Source organism: Gossypium arboreum, chromosome 6 (genome assembly GCF_025698485.1).
Source record: "Gossypium arboreum isolate Shixiya-1 chromosome 6, ASM2569848v2, whole genome shotgun sequence".
Lineage (NCBI taxonomy): Eukaryota > Viridiplantae > Streptophyta > Magnoliopsida > Malvales > Malvaceae > Gossypium > Gossypium arboreum.
The window spans coordinates 130,112,531-130,120,360 of record NC_069075.1 but is presented as its reverse complement, the minus strand read 5'-3'; positions in this window follow the sequence as shown (position 1 = coordinate 130,120,360).

Genomic DNA, 7,830 nt, shown 5'->3' with positions numbered 1-7,830 from the left:
AATAATTGTTTTATAATTATTTTGGGGTTTATGATATGATTGCATGATTGTGTGAAAATTTGTGATGAAATTCTATGCCTAAAGTGCTTAAATTTAAAGTAGGGATTAAATCGAATAAGTTGCAAAATTTGCATCCCAGAAGTTTTTAGTATGAAATTGTTTTGGAATATTAATTAGGAGGTCTTAAATAGCAATTTGACCAATTTTAAGTTCATGGACAAAATTAGGACATGGAAGGAATTTTTGAAAGTTTAGTAAGGAGGGGCATTTTGGTCATTTGGATATTAAATGAAATAAAATGGGAAAAATAACACAAAATTGATCATCATCCTCCTTAGTTGCTGCGAATTCTCCCTCTCTCCATAGCTAGGGTTTCTTCAATTTTCAAGCTCCATAGTAAGTGATTCCAAGCCCGCTTTTCTTTGTTCTTTACGTTTTTGGAATCCGGAAGCTCGATTAAGCTTATGCTAGTAATAATTTAACCTAGGGTTCACATTTGGAAAAATACCCATAGGTGAAATTTGTGTATTTTGATGTTTTATGATAGAATATGAGGTTTTAAATTATGTTAAATAACTTGTGCTACTCGGTTTTAAGTGAAAACGAGTAAAACCAAGATAATCAAGAAAATACCTATTGTTCATAACTATATGATAGAGTGAGAATTTGATGTTGTTGTAGAAGAGAAAATGTTCAGCATATCATAAAATATAAGAATAAGGGCTGAAATTAAATTCCCGAGCCTAGGGGCAAAATTGTAATTTTGAAAAGTTAGGGGCAAAATGTAATTTTTCCATGATGTGATTTTTGGATTGAAATAAATAGTATGAGTATTAAATGAGCTAAATGTGTTATTATAGATCAAGAAAGACGCGAATTGATCTCGAGCAGGGGAAGGAAAAGTTTTGGACTAAATTGCAAAATTTCCACATTTTGCACCAAGGTAAGTTTGTATGTAAATATTACAATAATTTCATGTACATTCTTATATTTCAGCCTATTATATAAATATACTAGCTGATGTTAAAATATAAATCGACTATTGGAAGAATGGAAATAAATATAGAGAGAGATCCGGTTGAACATTGGAGAGATCGAATGAAATAGAGGAGCGTAGCTAGGTCACATGTATGATGCTGAGTGCACATCATGTGTACAAGAAAGCTACGAGACACCTCAGTAGTAGCTAGGTCACATGTGTGATACGAGATGTATCCCATGTAGACAAGAGAGCTACGTGAAAGATAAATGTAGCTAGGTCGCATGCGTGATTCCAAGTGAAGGACACCATGTAGACAAGAGAGCTACGAGACAAATCGGTTGGGTCGCATGAGTGGTACTAAGTGTTCACCATGTGTACAAGAGAGCCGAACTAAACGAAGTATGATGGTGGGGTGTGTCTTTGAAACCATTAAATATCGAGGATTGATCCGAATTGTTCAACGGGATGGTTTTGTGGTGATATTGTGGTTTGGACCTACACTTATGGTGAATGAAATGTGGTGAAAATGATTTGTGGTATATACATATATAAGATAAAATGAGGTTAGCATAAAGAATGTGTGAAAGAGTGAAATTAGCATTAAAACTGCTTTTAGATGGTAGCAGTGACGTGATTTTGAAAAATCACCAAAAATAGGAGGAATATAATTAGAGGTTGAATGAGATGTGAAATTAAATTTTAATGAGTCTACTTTCATATAAAAGAAACAGAGCAAGCAAAGGAATTCTATATTTTGAGATATTTACAATTGTATGTGACTTGCTTAGGATGAATACGTGATCCCTGTTCCAACTTTGAAAAATCATAAAAATTGTACAAAGCAAATTAAGAAATATAGTTTACATGCCTAAATTCCTTATTGAGACTAGTTTTAAATGAAACAAACTTCAGGGTTGTTTGAATTGTGTACTGAGATAAATTCAATTTGTAGTGAACAGAGGTCAGATCAGTCGAGCTGTGTAACAGGGAAACTTTAACTAATAAACTGTACTAATCGGCTGAACCAAAATTATAGAAAATAATTAGCAAAAATCTTTATGAGTCTAGATTCAGGAAATTTTACGGATTTGAATTTCGAGTTTTGTAACTCGAGTTATGATTTATTTAGTGAATATGACGCAGCAGAGACAGCTTAAACAAAGTGGAATGAATAGTGAAGTTAAAGTAGATATACTTGAATTGTTGTGTAAACATGTTAGATTTTTTTTAATTAGTATTTACATACTTACTTACTAAGCTATAAGCTTACTTTGTTTCTCTCTTTTTCTTATAGTGTTCTTCGGCTTGCTCAGGAGTTAAGGATCGTGAAGATCTACCCGCACTATCATACTTTAGGGTATTTGAACTAAACGTTTTGAATTATGGCATGTATAGTAGGCTTAATTATTTTGTTACGTGTCATATTTGTCTAGGTTTAAAATATTAGTTATAGTACTCGACCAGCCAATTTGTACAAGCCATTAAAGTTGGCTAATATTGTTCAAGACATATATTATACGATGCACTATCAAATTGGATGACATATTTATATTTCGGTTATGTTTAATGGTATGTGTTATGTTCTGGTAATACCTTGTATCCTGTTCCGGCGACGGTAACGGGTAAGGGGTGTTACACATAATTCCAGGGTACTCTCTTGTTATCCTTATAAGGAAAGGAAACGGGTTTGTGAATAATGACTTTCAGCGCTATTTGTGTCTCAACTTCATTATTCCTTGGTATAGAAATAATGATCCTTGGCCGGTTGATTCTTTGATTCTTTGGTTCACCTTCTAATGTGCATACATGTCCTTTATCTAAGTCAGCTTCATAAAATTCCAGCTCATTATTATCTATAAGGCTTTGTATCAAAGCCTTAAACTCATCACATTCCTGGATCTCGTGTCCCTCTTCTGCATGGAACTTGCAGTAGTCCCTCACTCCTTTATTTCTTTCTCCAAAGATTATCATCTCTCTTTTCACCATTTCTTCCCAGATTACTTTCATCGGCAATCTTACCTCGGCCATGTCCTCTTTAATCCTTCTCATTCCAGTTTCCCCAATTGTGTTTACCCCTTGATCACCATGGTTTGGCAACGGGTTCTCTGTACCAGGGGTGTCGTCAAATTTTACGAGCCCCATCTTGATCAGTCTTTCCACTACTTTTTTAAAGCCAGTGCAATTTTCGATTGAATGCCCCGATATCCCTGCATGGTATTCACATTTGGCATTTGCATCGTACCATTTGGGATATGGGGGTTGTAGTGGTTTCAAATGAAAATGAGCTACTGCATGCGTATTAAATAAACTTTGATAAAGCTCTCGATACGTCACCGGGATAGGCATAAATGAGACATTTTCAGAATTTTATCTCGAACCAGACCCCTGCTTTTGGGAATCCTGTTGCCCAACTGTAGTTACTCTGGGCTGACTAACCGTAATTGCTTTTGAATTATAACTACTCATATTGTTTACCTCATTATCTTTCTTTCTTGAGGCCAATCTTTTAGCAGTTTCCCCCTCTATCTTACCACCCCTTATGGTGTTCTCAATCATTTCTCCTACCATAACTATTTCAGCAAAGCTCTTGGTGGTACTTCCAACCATATGAGTAATGAATGGGGCCTTCAAAGTGTTAATGAATAGCATAGTAGTTTCTTTCTCCAAGAGCGGTGGTTGAACTTGCATGGCAACCTCCCTCCACCTTTGTGCATATTTCCTAAAGCTCTTATTAGGCTTCTTTTCCATGTTCTGCAAAGTGATTCTATCAGGAGTCATGCCAGTCACATGATTATATTGCTGCATAAAGGCTTGCATTAAGTCTCTCCAAGAACCGATCCTTGCGCGACTCAATTGATTGTACCACCTAGCCGCTGCCCCAACCAAACTATCCTGAAAACAATGAATCAATAATTGATCATTGTTTACATAGCCAGTCATCTGCCTACAGAACTTGGTGATGTGAGCCTTAGGGAAAGTAGTCCCATTGTACTTCTCAAATTCCGGCATCTTAAACTTGTGAGGAAGCACCAAATCTGGAACCAAACTCAAGTCCTTGGCATCAATTCCCTGACGATTATCAGCGTTTTCCAATGCCTTAAATTTCTCCTCTAGCCATCTGCAATGTTCCTCTAATTGCCTTGATGATTCGAGTCTCATCTCTTCCCTCTCAACTACATCTAAATCAGGGATGACTGGATTGGTAGGGTTATCTCTCGGACTGGATCCCGAGCCAGTTTGAAAGTTCATGGGTTTTCCAGCATCGACTTGCCCATGTTGACGCCTTATTGTGATGGACTGCCTTCGGGGATATGCCTCAGGTTGAGTTTGCACATGGGGTGGAGTAAAACCCGGAGGGAGATCCTCATTATCTTCTTCAGTGATAGTCATAGGGGCCTTTCCTTTATTCATTGGCCCCTTCAGCAGCTAGGCCATTTCAGCCATCATATTCCTTTGAGCCTCCAACATTTGATTATTCATCTCTTGTTGGATTTTTGCCAATTGTTCCTGCAATTGCTCTTGCATTTCTTTCTAAATCTGCTCAAGTCTTTGATCCATATTCTTTGTCTTAGTACGTGTACCGTAAGGATGTGTTGCTTCCAGGTTTTCTTTCTCTCACTCTCTCTCTTTCTCTCTCTCTGTAATTTTAACTAATTAGGGTCTTTCTATAAATTGGAATGCATATGATGCGATGAGATGCAAATGCATGAATGTAAAAAAAAATATCAATTCTGATTCGGTTTCTTTTAGAAAATGTTATTTAAAAACAAAAACTCTTTACATAAAACGGATTACAAATACGCTTTCGCCCTCAGGCCCAGAGTTTTAACCCTATCCAATAACAAAGCTAACTCTCGACCTCTATCTGAAACTAACTCATACTTTGCACTCAATACATTAGCTTGCGCTGCCAGGTCTTGCAAATGGTCAGTAACTTCTCAAATCTGGACTATGGCTTCTCTCATGAGGTAGTCCCTATCTCTGACTTGATCCTGAAAATGGTGAAGCTCTTCCTTCCAATGTCCTTCTCTTGCCTCAAGCTGCTCAATCCAAAGTTCACAGTTCTGCAATGCTGCTTCCAACCCTCCAATATTGTGCTTCATTTCCTCGATCTTGTTCAGACTTGCCTTTAACTCGACCACAAAGTTATGACTTTGGTGATGATGAAGGGATCGTCCAAGCTCAGTCACCCTAGCTTTTAACCCTTGATTCTCCTTCTCTAGGGCCTGATTATGCGCTTGCATCTCTTGGAACTTCTTCTTCCAATACTCGGCTTTGGCTCTTTCTTCTTGAACCTCTTGTTGCCACTACTCTGAAGACTTCCCCAATCCAGCTCTCTTCATTGATAGTTGTATCCTCTTATATTGCGTCTTTAAGTCATCTCGGTCTTCCTCAATCTTCCTCTTTTCTTTCCTCACTTTTTTGACCTCAATTTTCTGAACGTCGATGTCTAAGCTTAGATACATCTTCTCCTCCTCAAGCCTCTCTATCTTTTTCCCAAGCTCCAAATTCTTCCTTTCAAACTCTTGCTTTATGACTTCTAACTCTGATGGAATCACTCGTAAACTCTCCTCTATCGATCGAGCAGCCCCCAAACTCGGCCTAGGGATGTTATCATTGATCCTCTTGCTAAACCACCTTTTGTACTCAAGGTTTGTCATAGGACCTTCAGTCAGAATTTCACACAGCAAATCTTCTTCCAAGCCTTAAAAATCTCTTGCATCTTTTTCTTATAATGATCCCCCTTATGTGAGAAATCACGATGAGCTAACCCTTGTGTTGCCGGTATAAACTGCCCCGCTTTATATTGCCTTAGGAAAAGTAATGGTGCATAACCAACAACTCCCCAAATTCCAGGAAGAGGTACCCAATCAAAACTTCCGCAATGATAAAGGACTTTATTAGGAGTCATCCAAAGGGCTTTCCACGTAACATCTTCCTCTCAGAGATTCTGAAGTATTTCCATCCACCTTTCCTCTGTAATGTCGTCCCTCTTCGGCATAGTTACTACTTTCTTTAAGGCAGAATAATCCTCAAAAAACACTTGGCAAGAACCTTATCAACCTTCCAAAAGTGACTGTGGAACAATACTAACAACAGCTGTGCGCATCCAATGAATCTACCTTCACCAGCTCTCCGACATACACTCAAGGATCTGAAAGTCTCAGCTAGGATTGCAGGCACAAGTGTGTTCTGTTTACCAAGTTGATAGAATAAATCCGCAACTGCCTCATCTATGTGCCCCATGGCTTTTGGGAAAATCACCAAACCATATATACTTAAGGCCAAGACATCAACCCTCTTCTTCACATCTGGGTGTGCCAATATCAGATCCCTTTAAATGTTGAGTGACATGGAATGATAGCAAAATAAAATAAGTCAGTATAAAAGGTATAATAAACAAGCACTTATAAGGGTAGCTTACTAAAGGTTATCACCGTACTCCCTAGGGTAAGCACTTAAAGTTCACTATATGTGTTTCAGTTCTAAAATGAGGGTACCTGAACCAGCAGATTCCTCGAACCTCACCCATTATAGGCTCATATGGACAAAGTTCGGTTCAGAGGGACACATTTCCCTATGGCCATGCGGAGATGAAAATCTCACGAAGACATAAGTACAGATGTATCCCGGAAGTAATCTACTAGCCCATGCGAAGGTGAAAACCTCACGAAAATGTAGCTTCTCACTCCCACTTAAGGGTGAGACCACAACGGTCATGTAAATGCAATTTGTGTGAAAACAAAATAACAAACGTATGCAACAAACAAATGTAAAAAGATCGATATTTTTTAAAATATTTCCAAACTTCCGACATTAAGACAGAAAATAATCAATTTCTTGGCTTGACTCTCTTATTTGTCCCCAGCGGAGTCACCAAGCTATCGAAACCATTTCTTTAAAAGAGAGAATTTTGAAAATGGAAGTCGCCACCAATCTTTTTAGGTGTGATTGGATCACATTATAAAACATTTTAGTCTACGAAGAATGTGAGAAAATAGGTTCAGGAGTCAGTTACGCACGAGGAAGGATTAGCACCCTCGCAACGCCCAAAATTGGTACCAAATTGAATTGTTTTCTGTCTTGATGTCAAAAGTTTGAAAGAATTTAAAAGTGGGATCCCTTTTTGAAACTGGAATAATTTGAGTTGAAAATCGAGATTCCTTCGCTCCAAAAGAATGCAAATACCACATCCAGCATGATTGGACACGATATTCTTAAACTTTCGTAACTGAAATCATCTTGTGATTTACAAAATCTATTTAGAAGGATACTTTAGACATTTAGACAAACGGGAAATCGCAACCCAGCATGTTAGGGCACTATTTCCTGAATTCCTAAATACAAAAACATTGCCTCATTTTTTTAAAAAAATCTTTTGGATTAAATGAAGTATAAATCTTTAAAACAATGATGCATTTAACATATTACAATATATCAATATTAAATAATATAAACTACATTAAATAATATAAACTACATGATGCATACTTCAACATTACATGCAAATATAGTATAGAAAATGATAAATAACGACATAAATTACACAATATACATTAAGATTTCATGCATATATAATCATAAATAACATAAATATACATACATTATCATTTCATGCAAAATACAACATAGAGAATAATAAATATAACAATATAAATTACATAATATATACAATAATATTTCATGCGAAACAATCAATTTTCATGCAAATACATAAAAAACAATAAATAAAATAACAAATAATTTATGAGATAAAATTAACATATTAAAACAATACTAAATAAATATAAAGAGGATACAAAATAAACAAACAAACTATGAACATATAAAAATGGGATAAAATCTAA